The sequence below is a fragment of the Myotis nattereri genome (genome assembly GCF_964212035.1).
Source record: "Myotis nattereri genome assembly, chromosome: 6".
Classification (NCBI taxonomy): domain Eukaryota; kingdom Metazoa; phylum Chordata; class Mammalia; order Chiroptera; family Vespertilionidae; genus Myotis; species Myotis nattereri.
In genome coordinates this window covers 51,949,383-51,974,679 of record NC_138081.1, presented here as the reverse complement: position 1 = coordinate 51,974,679, position 25,297 = coordinate 51,949,383, and the positions used below count along the sequence as shown (strand labels likewise).

The window sequence follows — 25,297 nt, the reverse complement described above, 5'->3', positions numbered from 1 at the left end:
AAAGTAGGTAAAGACTCTAAGAGAAATAAAAGGAGATTTGTTTAATAAATGTCTTCCTACCCAGCTACCAAAGCTCATGAGCCTTTTTTATCAACATTGAGAGATTAGATATTTTAAGATTATATCTCAAGTTCACACTAAATGCCCAAAGGTTAAACTTGTACAATTTTTAATAAATTGTGCCCTACTTTCAACTATTTTATGAACTCTGCAGAAACATGAGTTTTGAGTTACATAACTAAAGCCACATTTCATTATTTTTAAAAAGATTACAGAAATATGTCAATCTTTATGAACATATATGTCCTCTATTTTGAACATTATGGTCCTAACACAGATTTTTTGTTTGTTTTGTTTTATTTTTGTTTTTTATCTTCTGGGACATTCTACCATCACTCTTCTTCAAGTCATTTAATACTTCAAGTATGACAGTACTAAATGAAAACATTAAAAAATACAATTAGATTTGTTAATTTAAGTTCCCAAACCATAAATCTATCTACTTATCATTGTGATATTTTAAAGCATTATTTTTATGGAAAACAGTACATGCAAAGGTATAGAAATTAGAATAGTCTTATATTTAACAGAAATACAGCTATTTCCTATTAAGATTATGCAAAGACTTTCTTCTAGATACTTTTTAAAAAACTAACACATTATTTTTTTTAAGTTAAAGAGCAACTGAAACACAAGTGAGATTATATATAATGACTAGAGGCCTGGTGCACAAAAATTTGTGCACTCAGGTGGGTACCTCAGCCCGGCCTGTGCCCTCTCGCAATCTGGGTCCCCTTGGGTGCCCCTTCCCCTGGCTGCTGGCACCAATTTTCCTCAGGTGCCCGGAACCCAGGCCTTCGCTCTTCGCCGGGAGGGACCCGTGCGGTGGGCGAGGGGCTTAGCTCTTTTAAAAATACTTCTGAATGTTTGGTAAATAACCCTGTAGGAATCTACTTTCTGAAACATGCTGGTTGTTAAGGGCTGATTTGGGTAATCAACAAAATGTATGTTAAAATCCTAATTCCCCAGAACCTCAAAATGTACCTGTATATATACGGAGATAAAATCTTTAAAGAGGGGATTACATTAAATTGAGGCATTTCCAGTGGGACCCTTAGCCCATCTCACTGAAGTCCTTATAAGAAGAGGAATGTTGGGGTCCAGCTCCAGCAGGTCCAGGGGTTCCCAAAGGTGTGGACGGAGTTGGCGAAGAAGAAATTACACAGAGGCAGCGTTCAGGTGATCATCATAGCCAGGTTCTCTTTTTATTGCCCTGTTACATATATATTTATACTATTTGATCCTATAAGCATGCCTCTATAAGCTTTTTTTTTTTTTTTTTTTTTTCCTGAGGAAAGCATGGGGCCTGTTTATTGGGGGGTCAGTCAAAGGGGGAGTTGGCTAAGGTGGGGTAGGGCAGCAGCTTGTCTGGCCGCCAAGAAACCCAACTTGAGTCCAGAGCCTCGACTGCTTTGAAGCCAAAGTCTTCCTCCACCTTTATCTGCATGGGGGCCAGATCCGGAGTCAGCGGGACTCCCGCCCGGCACCCTTCCGTGGCACTCACCGCCTCTTCCGCCCACTGGGCCCCTCACCAGGGGCTGGGCTGCTGGCTTCTGTGGGCGCTGGCGTCCTCCTGGGCAGGGACAGCCCCTCTTTCTCCGGAGGCTCGTTCTCAGTGTTGCCTGGGGTGGGGGCGTCTGTGCCCTGGCTGCCCTCGTCCTCCAGTAAGATGGTGAACTGGCTGGCCCAGGAGTTATCACCGTAGGAGTCCAGCACCCTCATGAGGAACCTCTGCTCCTGCTGGAGTCCCCCTGTTATCCTCTGTATCTGATGGACCCTGTTCAGGACCCGCTCATTCACCTGCTCGATCTCCCTGCCGCGCCGACCCAGCGCCTGGTACTTCCTGCGATTGAGTTCCCGTTGGCACCATCGCCGCTGGCCTTGGGCTGCCTCCTCCTCTTCCTCTAGCTCCTGGAGGCTGGAGCTGCCCAGACCCCCAGACACGAACTCCACTTTGGTCTCAAGCTCGCTCTCCAGGATGTGACCACCTGCAGCGGAGGCAGCGCCAGCTCCAAGCCGGGAGGTGCTGAGAACTCCTCAAAGCCCACAGCTGCCATGGACCCCTCTCTCTGCTCCAGCTCCCTTTCTCCCTGGCTCCCGCTGCAGAACTTTCAACCTTGCAAGCCTCTTAAAGTGCAAAAGGAGAGGGCCCCTCTGACTTCAAGGCCAGGAACCCAGGCCCCAGCCGCTAAGCCTCCTGGGAGTTGTAGTTCTCTATTTCTCGCTCGCCTCCCTTGCCCCACTGCCACCTCGAGGCTGAAAGGTCCTGCTGGCTGGTCTCATGCCTCGGCCAGGCATCTGAGTCACCTCCGTCCTTATTCCTGTCCCGACACCGCGCCATCTGACCATGGAGACTCTCCTCTTGGGAGGCCCTGGGTCTCCTTCTGGGACCTGGCTGCGTTGCCCCGGGGAACCGGATCGTGTCCCCAGGCAGCAACACAGTCTGTCCGCTGGCCCCACCTCTGGGTGTTCTCTGATCACTGGTGATCAGTGATCTGAGAAGCCGGGCGGGGTAGGGAAGAGGTGGACATCTGCCTCTTCCCTGCCCCACCCGGCTTCTCTGATTACTGGCCCAGGGCCGGCAAAGGCAGCCCGGCTTCTCCGATCACAAAGGCGGCCAGGTTCTCTGGCTCTTGGCTGCCTCCTGGGTTCCGTCAGCAACAGGCGGCTTCTTCCGTCCTTCCCCTTTCGCCTCCCATCATTGTGCCTACCCATGCAAATGAAACGCCATCTTTGTTGGCGGTTGACCACCATCTTTCTTGGCAGTTAATTTGCATATCACCCTGATTAGCCAATGGGAAGTGTAGTGGAGGTATGGTTAATTACCCTTTTTGTCTTTTATTAGATTAGACAAGTAAAATTCCTCTGTTGGTAAATAAGTTTTCACAATAAATAAGAGTTAAATTATTATAAAAGAGGGACATAGGTTTATGCCATTGACATGGCTATTACAAAAGGACACTATCTAATATGTCAAAATCCTGTTCTTAAGTGTTACATTCTGGAAATCATAGAATTATAAATTCTTTTTAGGGCTCTATTGATTATAAAGCTCTAATGCCCATCATATTCAAATCCTATAACAATCCTTTGAAATAGGATTTATTATTTTCTTTAAAATTCTTGTTTTTAATTAACTGAGTATTTTTTAATTTATAAAAATAATAAACATTATTTGAAAAAGAAACTATGAAATAAAAATAAAATACACACTAAAAAATATAACATTCCTCTTTGCTTCACCATCTCCAGTTCTATACCTCGGTTAAACAAAATAATACATAGACATGTTTTTATATAGACTAGTCACATATTCATATATGCATCTTCTTATTGTCATTATGTATATAAATGGATATTATGCATACTCTCTAAAACCTTGATTTAAAACTAGACATTGAATTTTGAGAAATTTATATACCAAAAAAAAGTAGATTTGTCACATATTACCAAGATATGCTTAATATCTAAATAATCCTCAATTGCTAAACATTTCTATTTTTTCCAGGTTTGTTTTTCTTTCAAGTAATGCAACAAAGAACAATGAACTGCACATTTTTGAACATATCTCCATAAACTTCCTCAAAGTAAAATTATTTGGTCATCAAATATATAAAATTTAGAATGCAATAGATATCACCAAATTACCCTTTTTTGTTTCAACTAATTTACAATTACTCTAGCAGTATATGAGAATACTTAGACAAATGTATATTTTCTCATTAAATAAATAATACATTCAATTCAAAATAGGATGACTAGAATACCACAAGATTATCTATACAGAACGTTCAGTAAATAACCATAAACAAATTGGTGTACTCTCCAAACTAGACTCTCAGACAATTGTGTACCTGATCACAGATGTATCAATATTAATTAAATAAGAGTAAGATTAAAAAAGAAATGCATTTATGCTTTTCAAGTCTGCCTAACATTCCTGTGTTTCAAAACATAATATAGATTAACTTAAAAAACTTAAGCATTATGCAGTCCCCTTCATTGTCTAATTTCAGTGTTAGGGACTCAGAGCATGTAACAATCAGAACACTGGTCAACTCTCAATCTGACATTTTCAGATTTTGTTCTCAGAATCTTTATGAGCCATCAGTACCTCTTTGAGACCATCTTCTTACAGTGAGTATATCACAAAATATATTTGTGCATTAAAAGAGCTCTAGGGAGAAAGTGCTATAAAAGGAATTGGTGGTGGTGGGGACCATTGTTTATGTTATTGGAAGAACAGTTTCTCAAATACACCACTGGAGAAAGAGTTGAAGACAAAAAAAAAAGCTCATAATTGTGCAGTATTTAGAACTTTTAGTTTGCACATGATTTAAAAGTATTAGAGAATCAAATGTGGAGTAGAGAGAAGTTCTGGAGGAAGCCTAAAATTATCCAAAATTATTGCATTGAAAACATGTCAAAACAACTTGTGCTGTAGCTCCTTGTATGAGAAGAGAGAAAGCAAGACATCAAAAATCTATTTGAAGAAATAATGACTTAAAACTTTGCAAACCTGGTAAAAGAAAAAGAAACCCAAAGAGGCTGTTTTTATTGATTTCAGAGAGGAAAAGAGAGGGAGAGAGGGAGATAGAAACATCAATGATGAAAGAGAATTATTGATTGGCTGCCTCCTGTACAACCCAACTGGTCAGCAAATATATAACCCGGGATGTACCCTGACCAAGAATCAAACTGTGATTTTTTGGTTCATGGGTCAATGCTCAACCACTGAACCGGCTAGGCCCCAGCAGTACTTTTTAATATTTACTTTAATATTGTTATTTGAATTTCAAATTATAAAAATTCAGGATGGAGTTTTGAGCCACTCTCTACTTTATAGAGCTATAAAAACCTAAAACAAAGGACTTGATCATTAATGGAAACAGATTAAAATGTTGAGTTTTAAATTTGGCATTAAATTCTATAGTATAATTTTAGTTATTTTGAGGTTATCAAAGGAATTGACATAGTCATGGAAATATTATGTCATAAAAAATCTTCTCAAAGGTGTTTCATTGTGTTTATTAAGTAACTTAAATAGACTTGTTCTTTCTAAAATATATTCCTTTGTATTTTCTTTCTTTACATTTAATTTTCTTTAGTAGCTCTTAACAATGATTCACTGGTTCCAGAGTTTATTATCCTGATTGAGAAAATGTGAAATGAAGTACCTCAGCCACTTGAGTTGTAAAACTACCACATCATTTAGCTTGGGAAATGGGATCTGTGTTCCACAACTCTCCATTCTCATATTCAGAGAAAGCCAATATAACTGAGGGGAATTTGTAGGAAAATATTTGAAATGAACAAGTAGATGAGACTTTTCTTTCCTCTAAATCATTGAACATATATTTCTTTTTGAGAAAGGAAAATTATTATCCCTCTGTGAAGTCATATTTGAGGCAAGAGCATTCAGCAGTGAGTGGGAAATGTAGTTCTGGCAGAAGTAGATATAAGAACTGCTTTTTAACTTATTGAGGAAGGGGAAGCAGATAAAATGATTTTACTGCTGTGAATGTCATTCTCTATCATGAATTCACAGGGAAATTTAATGAAACAGGCAGTTTTACTAGTGCCTACCTAAAGTCAAGAAACATTTGATTTCCATCAAGTAATTCATTTAAATATATTAACTGATTAGTTGATTGATTTGGTTGATTAATGGAATGCTGTCTGTATGTTAGGAATTGGGGGTATAATTCTGAATGTATAATTTAATGAAGAAAATATCTTCTTTGCTTTCTAGGGATCTTTTTTCTTTCAAAAAAATTATCTATATTCAGACCTGAAGAAATGAAATGATTTTTCCATTTGGATCTAAGTAGACGAAAAATTTTAAACTACTTCCTAGATTTAGTGCATACAGTAGAAGTAATGGAAATGCTGGAAGATCCTGAATTGGAATCAAATTCTCTAAAATGCTCCCATTACCATTTCAAGATAAAAGCACAAAAATACACTAATGGTTACAAAATATGTCAATTGGCTCTTTACAGAGGTTTACCATTTGTGTGTTTAATGTTGGATGTATTTATTCTACAGTATGCATTATTAATTAATCCTTTAAATATAGTTGAGTTGTATGGAAACACTCCTTATTTATAATTATTGTAATTCAGCTATATTCATAATGTAGTATAACAAGGCATATAGCAAGGCATTTTTCTAAGTGCCAAAACTTGTTAATATATTTAAAACTCATTGCATCTCTATGAAAGAGATACTAATTTTATACCCACTTTCAGGTGAGGTAACTGAAGAAATAATGTTAAGGAACTTTCCAGAAGTCACACAGCTATTAGCAGTGGACCTGGGATTTAGAAAGAAAAAAAAAGCTATACTCCAGATAACATGCTTTTTCAGTTTTGCTTTGTATGTAGAGATAAGAGTAAAGTTAATCCCATGTACCCTTCACCCAGTTTCAATAATTAGAAACATATATTTGTCCAATGTTGTTTCAACTATGTACTGCCCATATATGTACTTTTAATATATTTTGGTAGAGTAAAAGTGACTAAGTGACTACCTTGAATCTACAGCAAAAGAACATTTCCTTTTAGGGGAAGATAATGATGTTATTGACTTGGTAGAACTTTCTTAGAATGATAGTAGAATTGGCACAAGAAACATTCAAAGAAATGACTTTCTTTTGACCCAGAGTAACTAAGGAAGGCTAAGTCACAAATAACCATTTCTGCTATGGAAATGCAGGTACAATCAGCCCTGAACTTTTCAGGAACAGTGAGTGATGCTGGACGGAAGGGGTACCTAGATTTAGAAACTTGTAAGAAGCAGGATATAATGCTGGGAGTGGACAAGCAACCTGCTTCCCAAGAAAGCCAGGTAGAAAACATTGAACATACATGGAGATCTAAATAAAGTTAAATTCATTCAATATTACCTTAATACTGGTAAGAACAAAAACGTGTCACAGTTATCTGAAAGTTCACAGAAGGCAGAATTTAGTGATGTCAAAAATATTGAACCAGCGGGAATATACATCACTTAGTAGTCTTCTTCCACAGGCAGAGTGATCCCTCAACTAAGGGCAATAAAGAGCCAAATAAACCTGAGGGTGGGGAGGGAGAGGGAGAGGGAGAGGGAGAGGGAGAGGGAGAGGGAGAGGGAGAGGGAGAGGGAGAGGGAGAGGGAGAGGGAGAGGGAGAGGGAGAGAGAGAGAGAGAGACCCTTTCACTGCAACTGTGTTCTTCAACTTAAGAAAATATGAGAAAAGAATCTCTAGACTGCTCTTCAAAATCTACACTAGTTAACAGCTGCAAGGTACACAAATAGATAACAAATGTGAAATTCAGTTATGCCTATTAAAGAGAATTCAGGTAGCCACTGAAGTTATACTTTCTTCAAAAGATGAAAAAGGCAAGACTCCACTCATGTTTCTGTACATTAAAGTGGTAAAACCAATGCGAAAAACCCTTGCCACTCACACTGCAGTCATACACTTTCCAGTACTTTGGCAAACAAAGGTAGCAGCCAGATTACTGTCTTGCTGGTCCTTGGAAGAAAAGTTGTAAGAATATCTAAGACCATCATGGATCCAGGAAAGCCAGCAATTTTTTCCTATACACTAGTATCTGGCTAGTTGAGATGTGCTCACATTCACTGAGGATTAAGGGCATGTCAACTTTAAATCCTCCCTGTCTTCTCTGTAGCTCCAGAATCATGCACTTCTCTGGAACCAGCTGCCAATGACAGTGGTATTCTTAGGAGATTTGTAAAGTATCCAGAACTTGACTTACAAACCTGAGACATTCTGGTTTCCCTACTTTAACTCTGAGTATTAATTAAAACATAGTGGATAATTCCACCTTATTTTAATCATCTAGTATAGCAGTTTCCAAACCTGGTACTATTGATATTTTGAGCTGAATAATTCTTTGTTTGAGATGATGATGTGTGTTGTACAATGTTTAGTAGCATCTATGGCTTTTACCCACTAGATGCCAGTACGCACCTCCAACTGGGACAACCAAAAGTATCTCCACACACTAACAAATATCCATGGAGAGAAAAATTGCATCACATTGAGAACCACTGATCAAGTATTGGACCATTAGGCCGGGCCTATATTCCATTCTGAAAGAGACTGTAAGTAATAATGGCCAAAACATGTTGAAATTTGACAACTTCAAATATATATCATACTTAATTATATACACAGTACTATATTCATCTGTATATATTTTGTTTCCCTTAATAAATCCTAATTTTTTTGCAAAATATTTTATTAAGAAATTAACAAACCAATTTCCCCCAAATTTTCTGTGTTAATACTTAGTATGCATTTCTAATAGCTAGAACAGTTTTATATAAACCTGAACTTAGTAACCACAAAAATACAATTAATAATAATTCCTAAAAATTATCTAATATATAGCTGATATTCTAAAGTCACCTATTGTTTCAAAATATAATTTTATTGTTGACTCATGTGAATAAAGATCAAACAAGATCTACACATTGCATTTTGATTGATATGTCTCTTTGTGTCATTTTTACTGTAGGGAATTATCCATCTTTCTTATTTTCTTCTGGCCATTTATTAGTTGAATAAATGCACTAATTTGTTCTGTAGGATTTCCCACATTCCCACATTTAGTGAAATGTGCTACATGTATGACACTGAGTTATAGGAAGATAAGTATAAGTTTAGGAAACCTTTCTGTTCTGTAATAGTAATTACACTTACTCTTTGCTCTGGCAGGGAACATCTTAATTGTAATGGACACCAAGCATCTCTTCGCCGTGCTCTTAAGGGAGATACTATTTCTATCTTCCAAGGAGATCTCTATACAAATATCATTGAAAAGAGCCATCAGTGTCTCACTCATAAGGCATTCTGAGGTAGGAGAGATCTGTGTAGAATTGTCTCACAATATTATTCAGCTCTCATTTCCACATCATCTTGAATTCTGGAGAACTGTCCAAATATGACACTTCATTGGCCATTCTTATTAATCTGACCTTCAGAGGCTAGGAACAAAATCCATTCAATTGTTTCTTACAACATTTAATTAAGGCTATCCTTAATAAGATTCAAGAAGCCTAATGAGGACAACCTCAACTATTGACTAAAATATGCCCTGCAAGTTACCAGACGCAGCTGGCCAAACAAATCAGGTTTTCACGTAGAAAGCCTGGTGTTGTTCTCCATACATTCAGCACTGACCTTTCCACTTGGCTTATGGCATTACTCCAGGCATAGCAGTTGCATTAGTGATTGCACAGACTCTGCTTTGGATTGGAAGAAACATGTTTCAGGAAATCATTCATAACACACATGACCAGGGAGCCCAGGGTGCACTGAATGCCTTCCGGGGCCATTGCAATGTAATTGATCACTTCAGTTAAAGTCAGGGATAAATCTGGTACCAAGGTTTCTAATTTGTTGACTCACATTAAAGAGATAACTGCCTCCAAGGAGCACATAAATAATGAATTGGTTAGCCCTTTGGGAAGTACCCCAAGCAACCAAGAGCAGCCTCGTTTTGAAAGAACACCAATAGTCATATGTGGGCTGCATGATCTGCTGTTAAAGTTTCATAAATCACCTGAAGGTTACTTACATTTACCCCTAAGTTACAAATCACTGCGTTTTTAGGAGAGGAGTAAGTTAGTTCACTATTATAGGTAAGCAGTACAATGCTAGAAAAAGGTAAAGGGTCCCTAGAAAAAAATCATTTTCCAAAACTGTGGGCTCTTGCAAGTTGAACTAATATCCACTGAGAGAGGGCAGAAGTTGAGAATGCCTCCAATATAGTCTCCCCTCAAATTAATAAGTTTTAGGTTTCTAGGTTTAGTTTAAATAATTGATCTAATTCTTATTTGGAAGGGAGTGCCCAAGTTACCAAGGGTAGCATGTATAAATCCCACAGAATGACTAAGTGATGGCTCTGGAATGTGTGTGTAGAAGACATCCAAAGACTTTGAAAGGTATTTTGTGTTGGAACTGTAGTTGTTGGGGGTCTCTCCTCTGTTCTGATCTGAGAAACAAGAAAATTGAATTAAAAAATAAGCATATCCTCAGAATAGATCATATGTTAAGCCATAAAAAATGTCTCAAAAAACTTAAAAGGTATTGTCATCAGAGTTTGTTCTTCAATCACAATAAAAAAATTAGACACAAAAGGATATTTGGGAAATTCACAAATATGTAACAATTCAATGATATACACTTAAATAATCCATGGGCTGAAAAATAAATCATAAGAAAAATTTTTTAAATACTTTGAGATTAATATAAATGAAAACACAAAATGCCTAACTATTTTGAGTGTAGCTAAAATAGGGCCTAAAGGAAAACTTATAGCCGGAATGCATATATTAAAAAGAATAAATATCTCTAAGCAATAAACTGAAGTAGATGAGTAAAACCAAAACAAGTGGAAAGGAGGAAATAAAGATTAGAGCAGATAAATAAAATGGAGAAAATCAATCAAACAGAAAGTTTCTTTACAAAGTTCAACAAAATTTTAAAATGTTTACCCAGATTGCAAAGAAAAACATAGAAAAGACCCAAATTACCATACAAGAAACAAAATAAGGGACATTACTCAGGGCTTTATAGAAATTTAAAGTATATATATGAGGGAATACTTTGAACAAGTATATGAAAATAAATTAGACAACCTAGATAAAATGAACAAATGCCTTGAAAGACACACACTACTGAAAATGACTCAAGGAAAAATAGAAATCTGAATACATATTTAACAAGTAAAACAATTCAACTCTTGGTCAAAAAACTTCCCCTACACAAAAGTCCAACAAAACATTAGGGTAAATTAAATAATAATAATAATAATAATAATAATAATAATAATCTACACTAATAAAGGACAAACATGCAAATTGACTGTACTTTCACTATGCCTTAAGCCAGGGGTCCTCAAACTATAGCCTGTGGGCCACATGCAAATACAAATATTGTATTTGTTCCCGTTTTGTTTTTTTACTTCAAAATAAGATATATGCAGTATGCATAGGAATTTGTTCATAGTTTTTTTAAAACTATAGTCCGGTCCTCCAACGGTTTGAGGTACAGTGAACTGGCCCCCTGTTTAAAAAGTTTGAGGACCCCTGCCTTAAGCCATGCCCACCAGCCAATCAGAGTGACTATATGCAAATTAACCCAACCAAGATGGCGGCCGGCAACCATGGAGCTGGAGTAAGCAGGAGGCTTGGTTGCCCCATGATGGAGGAAGCCAAGCTTCCCGCCTGCCGCGGCCCAGCTCTGAGCTCCACTCAAAGCAACAAAGTTTCAATTATAGAAGGTAAATAAACCCCAGATACTTGCTTTCAGCCAGCCGTGGCCACTGAGCTGGAGGGAGCAGGAGATGGGTTGCCCCTGGCGATGGAGGAAGCCAAGCTTCCCTCCCTCCCATCCGCCCTGGCTGGCTCTGAGCTCCTCTCAAGGCTACAAACTTTCAATTATAGAAGGTAAATAAATCCCAGAATAAAAAAAAGAAAAGAAAAAAAGGAGAGGCTGGGAGCTTCTGTCAACAAGAGGCTTGGCAAGCCTGAAAATAGCCCTCAGCCCCTCACCCAAACAGGCCAGGTACCCCAGTGGGGACCCGCAACCCTAAAGGGGGTGTGGTCAGCCTGAAAACAGCCATCAGTCCCTCACCAAGTTTGGCCAAACCTCAATGGGGTGAGGGTCCCCACTGGGGGGGGCTTGACCAGCCAGCAAACAGCCATCATCCCCTTACCCAGGCTGGGCAGGCACCCCAGTGGGGACCCCCACACTGAAGGGGGTGTGACCAGCCTGCAAATAGCCATCAGCCCCTCACCCAGGCTGGCCAGGCACCCCAGCAGGGACCCCCACCATGATCCGGGACACCATTCAGGGCAAACCAGCCGGCCCCCACCCATGCACCAGGCCTCTATCCTATATAATAAAAGGATAATCTGCAAACTGACCCTAATAGCAGAACGACTGGGAATGACTGGTCACTATGACACACACTGACCACCAGGGGGCAGACGCTTAATGCAGGAGCTTCCCCCTGGTGGTCAGTGCGCTCCCACGGGGGGAGCTCTGCTCAGACACAAGTAAGGCTGTTGGTGGTGGGAGCCTCTCCCGCCTCCTCAGCAGCGCTAAGGATGTCCAACTGCAGCTTAAACCTGCTCCCTGCTGGCAAGTGGACATCCCCCGAGGGCTCCCGGGCTGCCAGAGGGATGTCTGACTGCCAGCTTGGGCTTGATCTCCCAGGGAGCAGGCCTAAGGCAGCAGGTGGACATCCTCTGAGGGGTCCCAGATTGCAAGAGGTCATAGGCAGGGCTGAGGGAGCCCACCCCCCCCCCCCCGAGTGCACAAATTTTTGTGTACCAGGCTTCTAGTAATAATAATAATAATAATAATAATAATAATAATAATAAAGATTTAACACAAATCCTTCTGCCAAATAGTAAGAGAGTAGTTTCAAATTCATTCTATTAGGTCAGTATCACTCTAAAATTAAAGCCAGCTTTAGAAAAATATTAACAGATTGTATCCAGCAACACAACCTAGTACGATTTAGCCCATGAAGGCAAAGTTGATTCAACCTATCAAAATTAATCAATGTAATTTCCTACATTTCTAGGATAAACAATAAATACTCATGATCATTTTCAATAGATGTAGTAAAAAAAAGTGTGACAAATAAACACCCTTTCATAATAAAAACACCCAAACAAGGAATAGAAGAGAATCTCCTCAAGTAGATAAAAGAAACATTTTTAAAAAGCTTAGGTAAACTCAAACTTAATGGTGAAACACAGAAAGTTATTATCCTAATAATTTGAACAAGCTAAGAGTGTCAATTTTTGTATTTTTATGTTGAACTGGAGATTATTTTTGCAATCAGGCAAAAATAAATGGAAGGAAAGGAAAGGAAAGGAAAGGAAAGGAAAGGAAAGGAAAGGAAAGGAAAGGAAAGGAAAGGAAAGGAAAGGAAAGGAAAAAGGAAAGGAAAAAGGAAAGGAAAAGGAAAGGAAAAAGGAAAGGAAAGGAAAGAAAGGAGGGAGGGAGGGAGGGAGGGAGGGGAGGATGAAGAAGGAGGAGGAGATAGTTGGGGAAGAGGAGGAGAAAGAGAAGAGGGAAAGAAGAAGAAGAAGAAGGAGGAGGAGAAGGAGGAGGAGGAGGAGGAGGAGGAGGAGGAGGAGGAGGAGGAGGAGGAGGAGGAGGAGGAGGAGGAGGAGGAGGAGGAGGAGGAGGAGGAGGAGAAGAAGAAGAAGAAGAAGAAGAAGAAGAAGAAGAAGAAGAAGAAGAAGAAGAAGAAGAAGAAGAAGAAGGAGGAGGAGGAGGAGGAGGAGAAGAAGGAGGAGAAAGAAGGAGAAGGAGGGGGAGGAGGAAGAAGCAGAGGAGGAGAAGGAGCAGAAGTAGGAAAAGCATCCAGTTTGGAAAAGAAGTAAAACTAAATCTATTCATGTATCATGTGATCTTATACTTAGAAACATTTAAGGAATAAACAAGAATGTATTAGATTTAATAAGCAAGTTCACCAAACTTGCAGAACATGAAATCTATAAAATGACTCTATTGCATTTCAATACTTAAGCAATGAACAATCCACAAATCAACAATTCATCTCCAATAGCATCAAAGTGAATAAAATATTTAGAAATAAACTTAACAAAAAAGCATTATACTTGCACACTGAAAAATACAAAACATTGTTCACTGAAATTAAAGAAGAATAAATAAATGGAAAATATATCAACTGGAAGACTAATATTTTTATGGTTGCTATACTCTCCAAATTGTTCTACAGTTTTCAATGCAGTATCACTAAAAGCTTCAGCTGCCTTATAGCAAAATTTGACAAGCTCATTAAAAAATTTATATGGACTTTTTAAATCCACACCCAGGGCATGTTCATTGATTTTAGAGAGAGGAAGGGAGAGAAAGAGAGTGAAAGAGAAACATTGATGTGATAGAAACATTGATCAGTTGCCTTGCCTACACACTTGGACCAGAGATTGAACCTGCAACCTCGGTATGTGCCCTGACTGGGAATCAAACCACAATCTTTTTAGTGTCTGGAATGATGCTCCAAACAACTGAGCCACCTGGCCAGGACTAGAATTTATATGGAATTTTAAAGGATGCAGATTATCTGAGAAATATCATGGGAAGTGGGGAGAACAGATTTAGATAATATTGGAGGACACAGCCTTCCTGGTCTCTAAATTTACTACAAAGCTTCAGTAATCAAGTGTGGTACTGAGATATATATATATATATATACACACACATAAATATATATATATATATATATATATATATATATATATATATATATACACACACACACACACACACACACACACACACACATCCTATATAATAAAAGCATAATATGCAAATCGACCAAACTGTGGAATAGTCGGCCGGGAGCGGGGCTGGTGAACAGGTGACTCCAGGCTAGGCAAGGTGCATGCCAGCGAGCAGAGGGAGGGTATGTCAATGGGGGGGGGTGGGCAGCGACCAGCGGTAGCAGAGGGGCGATGGATGGGGCCAGCACCATGCCCGTCCAGTTGCCTCTCATAGAGGGAGGCTGGGCAGCAGTAGCAGCATGGTGATGGGGTGGCACTATCCCCTGATTGGCCCAGTGGTGGCAGCAGCAGGATAATGGGGGCAGTGCCCTCTCTTGATTGTCTGCCTGGTTGCCTCCCCGTGGGGAGCTGGCCTAAGCCATCAGTAGGACATCCCTTGAGGACTCCAGATTGTGAGAGGGTGCAGGCTGGGCTGAGGGATCCACCTCTGCTCTCCAGTGCATGAATTGTCATGCACTGGGCCTCTAATATATATATATATATATATATGAATTGAGTCCAGAAATAAATGCTTAAATTAGGTCAATTGATTTTGAGCAAAGTTGCAAAGAAGAATAAATGGTGCAAGTATGCTCTTTTCAACAGATGATGACAGGACAATTGGATATCCACAAGCAAAAAGGTGAAGTTGAATTCTTACTTCATACATATACAAAAATTAATACAAAATGGATCACAGTCCTAAATACAAGAGCTAAAACTTTTAAAACTCATGGAAGAAAGCAACAGTGTAAATTCTTCTGATGCTGAATTATTCCAAAATCAAACTAACAAAAGAAAAATAATAGATAAATCAGAGATTTTTCAGAATTAACAACATATGATTTAAATGATACCATCACTAATTTGAAAAAGACAACTCATAGAGTCAAGGAAATATGTGAAAAATATAAGGGACTACTGTTAACACATTATAAAAAGCTTCTGCAACTCAACAATAAGAAAAAACTCAATTTTAAGAAAGACTAAGTAAATAAATTTCTCTAAAGAACCTATAAATATGGCCAGTAAGCACAGTAAAAGGTGTTCAAAATCAAGAATAATTAGTGAAATGCAAATCAGCCCACAATAAGATACTACTTCACACCCCCTAGGACTGCTCTAATAAAAAATGTAGACCATAACAATTTTGAGTATACTACTAAATTATAATACATACATTGTTAGTGGAAATGTAAAACAGTGTAGCCTCTTTGAATAACAATTTGGCATTTCCTCAAACATCTATACATAGAGTTATCACATGTCCCAGCAATTCCACTTCTAGGTATGTGCCCAAGAGAACTGAAAAATTATATTTACACAACTTGTACCTCAATGTTCGTAGAAGCATTGTTAAAAAAACAACTAAAATTGGAAACAACTCAAATGCCCTTCAACGAATAAATGGATACCCATGATTTATTCATACAGTGGAAAATTATTTAGCTATGAAAACAAATGAAGCACTAATACATGTTGCAAAATGTTCAAACCTTGAAAACATTATGTTGTTAAAAAGACAGAAAAAATGCTACATATTTTATGATGCTAATGATATGAAATGTCCAGGAACGACAAATTCACAAAGTAGATTTGTTGTTGCCAAGTACATAGAAAAGGGGGAAATGGGAGTGACTCCTGAAAGATATGTGGTTTCTTTAAAAAATGATACAAATATGGTGGCGATTGTTGCAATACTTCGTAAATACAGTAGAAAACCACTTAACTGTACACTTTAAAAGGGTGAGTTTTGTGGGATGTGAAGATATATTTGAATAGTAAACACACTGTTTTTCAATTTGGTATTTAGATGACATTACCTAGGGGAACTGATGTAGATGTAAAACAAAGAACCCCCAAACGTTCTTATCGCTGCCACTTAATAGTATCCTGTAAAAACAGGCCTGTGGAAATGGAGCTTCTCTTTGGAGACTTGTGAATGGTTCCAGAAGTTGATTTGCAATGCAGAGAACAGACTTTTTCATGAAGAACTCATCTGGTGTGCCGGGATGGACCAAGCTGACTAGTCTCAGTTTCATTCACATGCTAAAAATTTAATTTCTACCTGTTGGAATTTGTGCCCTGACTCTCTAGTATTAATGAAATAAATAATCATGACTGTAAAAAACTTACTATATTGTAAAAATATATATGCACTCTCCTAGAACTGAGTCATTCATACAAGTGGTCTTTTTTATATGCTATAAGCAGCTATAAGTCAGAAAATAACTGAAAATACTTTTCTGAAAGTGGTCCATATTTGAGGAAAGAAAATAATTTGAGGGAATTTTTTAGAAGAACTATACCTGTTTAGCTTAGCTTACCTGTAGGGAACGCCAAGAAGTAAATGCTCATGGTATTATGAATAAACTGTGAAGTGAATTTTCTTCAAAAAATCCCTTGTAATTATAACAGACACTTGTAACCTTAATACTGGAGGCAGCTGAAAAGTGATATAATTGTTAGTTAGCTATCTAGAATAATAAAAGCATAATATGCTAATTAGACCAGACAGCCTAACGACCTTCCAGCTTCCAGACGTCATTTCGTACATTCTTCCAGATGAATCCGTGGTGGTAGGGGCCAAGGCAGAGGCAGTTATGGGCAATCAGGCAGGCATGCAGAGTGGTTAGGGACGATCAGGCAGGCAGGGGAGCAGTTATGGGAGATCAGGCAGGCAGGCATGCAAGCGGTTAGGGGTGATCAGGCAGGCAGGCAGGCAGAGTGCTTAGGGGCAATCAGGCAGGCAGGCAGGCAAGCAATTAGGAGCTAGCAGTCCTGGATTGTGATAGGGATGTTCATCTGTGGGATTGGGCCTAAACCAGCATTTGGATATCCCCCAAGGGGTCTTGGATTTCGAGAGGGTGCAGGCCGGGCTGAGGGACCCACCCCCTCCGTACACAAATTTCGTACACCTAGCCTCTAGTAGTGATATAAGACTCAAGTATAAATGACTGGTTATGTTTAATAATCCTAAAAAGGATATATATATATATATATATATATATATATATATATATATATATATATATACCAAATGTTTAATTTGAATGTTGAACATCAAAGGCACATTTTTTTTCTTCTGACAGTTAAACTACTTTTAACACAGTCTGGAAATTGGTTTACAGACTTTTCTTACAGCCAAAGACATGAGAACAGAGATTCTGGCCATGTGGCTGCCTCAAGCTGTAGCCCTTGGCCTGCCATCGATGATTAAAAAGGTTCCATAGAGAAACAGTCAAGACTTTCCTGGTCTATGATATAAGTGAGTGTGGTTTGGAACAGTTTAAATGGGGAGAGACCCATATTTTTGGAAACCTGAGTCTTTTTTTTTTTTTTTACTTTCTCGTTCTTTCCAGCTGGCCAGAGCCCCTGCTTTTCTCCAAATCAGGTGCCTGTGTAGATGGAAGCCAACTTTTTAAGAATTAGATGGAAATAACACTTGTTATTTCATATTTTCAAATGTCAAATCTCCAATGAAAGGCAAGGGCAATTTAAGCCAAAAATATGCATGAGTTGGCTTGAAATTGCCAGGAGGAGTTAAATAAATAGATATGTTTTTGTAAATCATATGGCAGAAGTGCCACCTCCAGCCTGAGTCGCACGTGGTTTTCTTTAATAGAGGAGTCACTCTTATTATGCAGAAAATACTTCCCTGTAGCTAGTCACATCCATTTAGTGTTCACCAGCTTGCCAAAGCGAGTGTCTCTGAAAGCTTAAGTGTATTCATACGTTCATAAAAGTGACACACTCATTAACAATTATTGAAGACCAAAGAGAGCTTTGCGTTTTTTCTTCAACATTTCAAAAATAACAATAAAAGGAATCTCATGAATAGCAACTAAAGTGTTTTTGTTTGTTTTTCTTTTTAAATCTAATCCTTATTGATCCTGTATCACATGCTGGTACTTTACATAGCCCAAGGGGCCAGAGGAATCAAATCAGGTCAGTTTTCAGACCACTCTCTGTTTGAACTTAAGCAGTTTATTTAACCCTGTTTGTCTCATTTTCTTATCTATAAAATTGCTATAGAATAACACAATTTATGGAGTTGTTTAGGATTAAATAAAATTATGTCTGTGAAACTTTTAGGGTAGGACTTTTAGGGTACATCATACGCAGGCCTATACATGACATAGGAGGAACTCAACAAAACTACTACATAAAGATTACTTACTGCTGCCATTGTTGCAATTGATCCTCATGAAAACCCTGTGAGTAGGCGGTTTTATTAACAATTTTAATCTGATGCAATTGAGAATTTGTTTTTTCTCAAATTCATTCAGAGATCAGGTGAGGAGGTACACAAGCCAAGTCTCTCCTCACAGAGCCAACAACTCTTCTCTCCAGCTTGTCAAATACCATTCAATACAAATATTTTGAGACCCACGTATGTGTCAGGTCCTGTGCTTGGATCTAGGTAGGTAAGATGAATAAGTTATGATCCACCACCTAAAGAGTTTATTTTCTTCAGAGACAGTCATATGTGAAAATCATTTAAATAAAATACATTAAGGACATACAGAAACATTAAAGTAAGAGTAAAGGTGCTGCCTCACTGTAGCAATGTAGGCTGTTGTCCATGAGAAGGGGGTAGATATCACAAGTATCAAATGTCCTTACAAGGTATCAATAAACAAAATTTATATCTTTAATCACCAAAAGTTTTTAAGAAGAAATTAAATCACTAAAAGCAAAACCCAGAAAAATGTGTCAATAAGTGTTTTTATGTTATTTAAATCTGAAAACATTTTGTTTTATAAAATTTTTTAATTTAATTTTTAAATTACAGTTTACACTTAATGTTACTTTACATTAGTTTCAGTTGTACAGTAACCAATCATATACTTTACAACGTGTTGCCCCTGATATTTTCAAGTTATTACAATATTATTGACTACATTTCCTATGCTGTACTTTACATCTCCATGATTATTTCTGAAATTTCCCATCTGTAATTCTCAATCCCTTCACCTTTTTCATGCAGTCTCCCAAACCCCCTCTCCTCTGGCACCCATCAGTCTGTTCTCTGTATCTATGATTTTGTTTCTAGTTTGTTCACTTATATTGTTCTTTAGATTGCACATGCAGGTGAAATCATGTGGTATTTGTCTTTCTCTGACTGATGTGTTTCACTGAGCATAATACCCTCTTGGTTCATCCATGCTGTTATAGACGGTATGATTTTATTTTCTTAATGGCTGAGTAATACTGCATTGTATATATGTACCATGCTTTTTTATTCACTTGTCTATTGATGGGCACTTAGATCACTAGCATAGCTTGACTATTGTACATGACACTGCAATGAACACAGGGGTACATATATTCTTTTGAATTAGTGTTTTTTGTTCCTATACATGTACTAGTGTCCCAATGCACAGATTCATGTACATTGAAAGGAATTTAATTAGAAGAAATATTTTAATATCGCTATTCACCCTTCCTCTATAATAGAAGTGTCAGCCAAAGTAACGATTGACAATGACAGATGAAAACACATGTGTGAGATTGGCACCAGCAAGATATATATATATATATATATATATATATATATATATATATATATATATATATATATAAACTTGCTTAACTAGACCTACTTTCTGATTTACCTAAAATTTTTCCAGCCTAGTGAAGCACCCCAACTTCTCTTTCAGGTAATTGTCAGCAACACAGCAGTAAATATCAACACAAAGCATATTATTATTATAGATCATGCAGAGAGAACAAAAGATAAAATATTTAACTGCTGCAGTATTTGACTATATTCTGTGCAGAGAGAAAAGCTGAAGTCATTTTGAAGGTCCACCATTTCTTCTTTTCAGTTGGGTCAAGTTTCTAAGCTTTCTAAATCTCTGTTTTCTGACTAATGAGAAAAAAATAGGATTCTACCAAGTCTCCTTTCTACCTACTCCAGGATTTCTGTGAGGATCAAATGAGATGAGGCACATGAAAATGCTTCACAGACGTTTGGTTGAAGTGTAAAATGTTTGCACCTGGCTATAAAGCAAGTTGTGTTCCTGGGCTGAAGAAACTCCAAAGAGGCTAGTCGCTAGGGGGAGGAAGCTGGGCATTGCTACGTGATATCATTAATCAGCGTCCACAATGACTGTTTCTGGGCTCGGCTGGGCTGGGCTGTGGGTTGCATTTAGCTCCATGGGGTCTCAGCAATGTTGGCTGTGATTTGGTGAGGTGTCACCTGGGTGGTAATGGGGCCTGTATCCCACTCTGCTGTGCTGTTTCTTTGTACGTGGCCAGTACATGTCACAGCAGCTCCTGTGTTGAGCATCTGCCCCCTGGTGGTCAGTGTGCATCATAGTGACAGGTCAGACAGTCAGAGGGACACTTAGCATATTAGCCTTTTATATATGTAGATACCCAGAAGTAAATATGCTGGGTATTTTACATTTTTAATTTTTGAGGAACCTCCATATGGTTTTCCACTGTGGCTTCATCAATCTAAGCTCCCACCAACAGTGCAAACTAAAAACTAAAAAAAACACACACACAAAAACACAAGAAACTCAGAAATCTTTCACAAACCTGAGTAAAGCATGCATTATTACTTAGTGTGGTACATTAAAGACATGATTATGTATAATAGCTTTCCACCATAATTTTAACAGAACATTACTTTAATTAGCTTAACAAAATCCTGTTCATTGAAAAATGTTGTGGCAGTTAGTCTGGTGACAGTTCATTTTTTCTGATTATACACATAATAATATTTTATCGATTACATGAAATGTAGTTTTGTCCATGTGATAACATGGCAAGAAATCTTTCATAAGTATACTGAATATATTACTTTTAGTACTGTATTAAGATCACAATTCTGAGTTTCTTGTAAAGTTTTAAAACTTTTCCTTATAGTTGGAAAATAAATAATAAAAATGTTATCCATATTCAGTGGCAAAAAATATTTATGTTATTAAATTTAAGGGAGTGGCATGTCTACCAAGATATAGAGTAATCAAATTATTCTTTTTTAAAAATATTTTATTGATTTTTTACAGAGAGGAAGGGAGAGGGATAGAGAGTTAGAAACATCGATGAGAGAGAAACATCGGTCAGCTACCTCCTACACACCCCCCACTGGGGATGTGTCCACAACCAAGGTACATGCCCTTGACCGGAATCGAACCTGGGATCTTCCAGTCCACAGGCCGACGCTCTATCCACTGAGCCAAACCACCTACGGCTCAAATTATTCTCATTTCATATTTACTCTAGAACCTCATACCATGTTTTAATGGAAATGTGTTGAAGCCTTTGGAGTGAATCAGCCCTAACAAATAGCGCCAGGTTTCCCTTGGTCAAATTTAGTTCTCTTGGTGATTACTAAACTTGTGCTTCTCATCTAAGCTCTACTTCTCAAAGACCTAGTCCTAGACTGATATAATGATTGTCTTTGACAATGCAAAATCTTATAATAATTAAATTATTAAAATAAATTATAAAATTATAATCATACTAAAGGCCCAATGCATGAAATTCATGCAAAAGTAGGCCTTCCATCCTCCAGCTGCCAGCACCGACTTCCCTCTGGCACCCAGGACCCGGGCATTCCTCGCGGCCTTGACTTCACCCGGAAGGTTCCGATGTCTGATCTAATTAGCATATTATGCTTTTATTATTATAAATTAATTATATGAATGCCCTTTTTGTAGATTATGAAATTAGTGTATTATGTATGTTTGGTGCTTTTTCTCACTATCCCTCATTAGCATATCTCTTCTGTATTATATTTTCTGTCCTCTCAATTTTTGGACACATCTCAAATGTTACTGTATTTACATTTTGAACTGAGTAGTCAAATTGTGCAGTGGTAATAATTTTCACTCTGAATTCACATGGCACAGGCCTATGAATAATGGAAAATATTTATAAAGCTCATTCATTTTTTTAGTTATACTTATGTAGTTATACTTATGTCACACAAGAATAATTAGATCTTTGAAAACATCTTTTTTTTCAATAGTCTATGTTCAAGCTCAATAATCTGTATTGACCATGGTCAAACCACATGCAGATTCTTAAATTCTTAAACAAATTTGTTCCAACATTTTTTAATGACTGAAGGTAAATTGATGCTTTCAATTTTAGTAGATATTTATCTCATACAGAATATCTTATGTTCACCATCTGCTCTCCTATCTTAAAAAGAAATAATTCATTGGCCTACAACATAATACTATTAGTTGTGTCTTCTTTATAGAAAAAATGTCCATATGAACATTCTTCAACTTTCTTCTCCAATTTTTAAAAAGATTTACTTCAGCTCTAGCCAGTTTGCCTCAGTGGCTACAGCATCAGCCTGTAGACTGAAGGGTCCCAGGTTTGATTCCAGACAAGGGCACATGCCCTGAGATGTGGGCTGGATCTCCAGTAGGGGGAGTGCAGGAGGCAGCCGATCAATAACTCTTTCTCATTATTGATGTTTCTATCTCTCTCTCCTTCTCCCTTCCTCTCTGAAATCAATAATAATATATTTTTAAAAATAAAAAATATCTACTTCAGTTGTAATTTTTGTTACCACAATTACAAATAAATTTCTATCCCCAAATTCTTATTAATGTAAGATCCATTTACTAGTAACCTGATCCAAAATCAGTTCTTAATTCTCATCGATCTTCAACATTTAACTCAGATGATTATTTTCTTCTTCCTAAGAGCATTTCTCTGACTCTCATCCCACCCTGCCTTTCTAGGAGCTGTCCGAGCTCCTTAGCCAGTTTTGCTGCTTTCTTCACACTTCATCACTGTGGTAAGTGTAACTCACTTCTCAATCTCTGCCAACCTTTCTTTTCTACATACTTTCTCCTTAGAGGTTCTTATCAAGTCCCATGCCTTTAAATACTGTCTTCATACTGGTGACCACCTAAGTTTATCTCCAACTGGTAGTTAGTCTAAACACCCAGTTCATACAGCCAAGAGTTAATTCAGGTATCTTGTTTTATGTTTTTTTTTTCTTTATTGATTAAGGTATTACATATTTGTCCTTATCTCCCCATTGACCCCCAACCCCCACTTGTGCCCTCACCCCCCTGGTGTCTGTGTCCATTGGTTAGGCTGATATGCATGCATACAAGTCCTTTGGTTGATCTCCCCCCCTTATCCCCACCCTCCCTACCTTCCTTCTGAGCTTTGAGGGTCTGATCAATGCTTCTCTGTCTCTGAATCTGTTTCTGTTCATCAGTTTATGTTGATAATTATATCCCACATATGAGTGAGATCATGTGATATTTAACTTTCTCTGACTGGCTTATTTCGCTTAGCATAATGCTCTCCAGTTCCATCCATGCTGTCGCAAATTGTAAGAATTCCTTTTTTACCATAGCATAGTATTCCACTGTGTAGATGTGCCACAGTTTTTTAATCCACTCATCTGCTGATGGGCATTTAAGGTGTTTCCAAATCTCAGCTATGGTAATTTGTGCTGCTATGAACATAAGGGTGCATATAGCCTTTCTAATTGGTGTTTCTAGTTTCTTGGGATATATTCCTAGAAGTGGGATCACTGGGCCAAATGGGAGTTCCATTTTTATTTTTTTTGAGGAAACTCCATACTGTTCCCCACAGTGGCTGCACCAGTCTGCACTCCCACCAGCAGTGCACGAGGGTTTCTTTTTCTCCACATCCTTGCCAGCACTTGTAATTTGTTGATTTGTTGATGATAGCCATTCTGACAGGTGTGAGATGGTACCTCATTGTCATTTTGATTTGCATCTCTCGGATGGTTAGTGACTTTGAGCATTTTTCCTATGTCTCTTGGCCTTCCTTATGTCCTCTTTAGAAAGGTATCTATTTAGGTCCATTGCCCATTTTTGATTGAGTTGTTTATTTTCCTTTTGTAATCTATCTTCTTGGCTATCTAAAATGCATTTCAAATTTGACATGTCCAAAAACAAACATTTGTTTACCCTCATCATATATGATCTCTTGAGTTTTGCCCATATTAATAAATCACAATATAATTCCTCCAATTGTCTAGGACAAAATCCCAAAGACACATTATTATCTAATATTATTATCTCAAACACTACACATAATCCATGTGCAAAAGCTATCATGTCTTTATTCTATACACATCTCTAATCAACATTTATTTATTCATTATTTATTTATTTATTTGATTTTAGAGAGAGAGGCAGAGGGTGACAGAGAGAGGGAGAGAGGGAGAGAGAGAAACAGATGTGAGAGAGAAACATCAATCTGTTACTCCCATACCTGCCCTTAGTGGGGATTGAAGCCACAACCTGGATATGTGTCCTAAGGAGAAATCAAACCTGTGACCCTTCGATGGGTCACTGATCCAACCAACGTAGCCACACCAATCCAGCCAACCACTATTTAATTCTCCACCACTATCATCCAAATACCAACTCATTTAGAATCTTACTTGAATAATTGCTGTTTCTCTGTTGCTACCACTTCCATCTCTAACCTACAAGTCTCTATCTGACATTGAAAGCAAATACAGTTGACCCCTGAACAACAGGGTTTTGAACTGCATGGTTATTCTTATAGGAATATTATTTCCCAATAAATACAGTAGACCCTCTTTATCTACAGATTGCAGATTGGCAGATTCAACAGTATTTTTGGTGAATGACCGACTGTAGTTAAGCTTTGGGGAGTCAAGAGTTACACACAGATTTTTGACTGAGTAGGGATTGAGTCCCTAACTCTGAAGTTGTTCAATGGTCAACTGTATATATAAATATGTAGGAGTAAGTACTTCTCCATTGCATAACATATGATTGTATTCCACCTTTAATTCAAAGTAATACCTAAAATCCAGCATCCTTAATATGGCTTTAATGGTGCTGCATAATCTGACCTCACACTTCCCTTATGCAGTTCCCCATTCTTCTGCTTCAGGCACATTAGGCTTCTTGCTCCACAC

At 38.0% G+C, this 25,297-nt stretch overlaps 1 pseudogene across 1 annotated transcript in view; it reads right to left on the bottom strand.

Annotated features, from left to right (window-relative positions):
- Positions 1 to 1,381: 1,381 nt before the first annotated feature.
- Positions 1,382 to 25,297, bottom strand: part of LOC308520842 (TCF3 fusion partner-like) — a 201,167-nt pseudogene continuing 177,251 nt past the window's right edge. Inside the window, exon 4 of the transcript in view lies at positions 1,382 to 2,168. The product of the transcript in view is annotated as a TCF3 fusion partner-like (transcript). The remainder of the gene's footprint in view (positions 2,169 to 25,297) is intronic.